The following is a 1714-nucleotide window of genomic DNA, read 5'->3' as shown; positions in this document are numbered from 1 at the left end:
GGAACGAGAGGATCAGATGAAACTGAAATATCCTCATCTTTTTACTTAGTTATTTGTAACTACTTATTTGCTTAAACTCTAATTTCAGGACGAAATTCCTTTTAACGGGGGGATGATGTGACAACCCGAAATTTCTATTCTGTACAACCATTCACTTCAATAGAAGTCAGAACTGTTTCTGCTAACTTTCAAGCTTTTTGGAATAAGTTTGAGTGTTTTAAGATTAGTACTTCAGGAGATAACAGGAGAGAGGATGCCCTAGGGTTTATTGTGCAACAATAATGTCCCAAAACTCCAAGAGTTTGGAGTTTACGGCCTAAACAAAAGTGTTTACGGCCGTAAACCCTAAAAGGGGGTATAAATATGACACTTAGTCATATTTTACCACTTTTCACATTTTCAAGATCCAAAACCAAATTCTCTTTCAAGTATCATCCAACATTTCTTCAAGATCTTCCACTTGTAAGTGTTTCTAGCCCTAATAAGTTGATATCTACCCTAATCTAGTGATCTAACATGATTCCATCCGTGAAATCATTCCAAAAGTGTAGATCTTCAAGTTTCACCAAGAACATACACTAGTGTTCTTGGACTTTTAGCACATTTTCAAGCTTCTACCTAGTAAGTACTCCTACCCTAGTGTATTATAAAGCTTGTTACACTTCTAAACATCAAGAAAACACCCAAGAAACACAAGATCAAGGTGTTTACGGTCCAAGATGTTCTTGGACCGTAAACCCTAAAAAGGGTGCCAAAGTGTGCCCTAGTCCCTTCTAAGCCTTGGAAACTAGTCTAGACCCCTTCCTTGTTGTGCTTAGGACTCAAAACAACCAAAAGACCACAAATGCATAACGTTATATTGCATCTATTATTGAACTCACATATGCCTTTGTTGTTTCTTGTTCCTCTTTGCTTCTGCCATATTGAAGTATATATATGGCATAACGTTATATTGCATCTATTATTGAACTCACTAAGCGTCACCGCTTACCCCTCTCAATGTTTATCAATTGCAGGCAATAAGCAACCAGTATCGTTATATACCGATAGAAGATTTTGAGTAGTTTGAATCTATTGTATTTAGTAATCATGTATGTATAACTTATAGTATCCTGGGAAGTTATGTAACATATAAAAATTTGTAATAGTCGGTTTGTATCCAGTCTTATTTAAACAAGTTATCAATGTAAAATATTGTTTTTATGAATATGCAAGTAGCATGTTTTGGAGTAACAATTGTCGAGTCTGAAAGTTTGGGTCTTTCAGAAATACGAAAGTTTAGAAAGGGGTTCTTTCATACTTTGCACCAGTTGAGCCCATAGAACGGTGCCATAATCAAGATTGATGCCATGGTAAAGACCATACATGAGAGTCATAAACAGCTTACTGGCACAGTCTGAACCAGTGACTCGTTCAGAAAAAGCTTTGAATAGAAGAGTAAATAGACCATTCCATTGAGGAGGCAAGTTGGGTTTTCAGAACTTGGAGATAGAAGGAATAAGATCTTTATACCCCATCTCATAGAACATCTCCACAATCGCTGCGATGGAGATTGAGTCTGGATTCACCATGGAGTCATCGTATGTAAGCCCTAGCAGAGAACAGAACCTGGACTTGGTGATAGAGGTTTTCTTGTCAGAGATTTCGAAGGTGATGCGTTCTTCTTCCTTGATGTATGATGCTGAGGAATAAGCCTTCGAGAGTAGATACATTG

The sequence above is a fragment of the Lactuca virosa genome, chromosome 1 (assembly GCF_052849685.1).
Source record: "Lactuca virosa cultivar CGN04683 chromosome 1, Lactuca_virosa_CGN04683_v6, whole genome shotgun sequence".
NCBI lineage: Eukaryota > Viridiplantae > Streptophyta > Magnoliopsida > Asterales > Asteraceae > Lactuca > Lactuca virosa.
The sequence above is the reverse complement of the archived record's forward strand: the minus strand, read 5'-3'. Positions refer to the sequence as shown.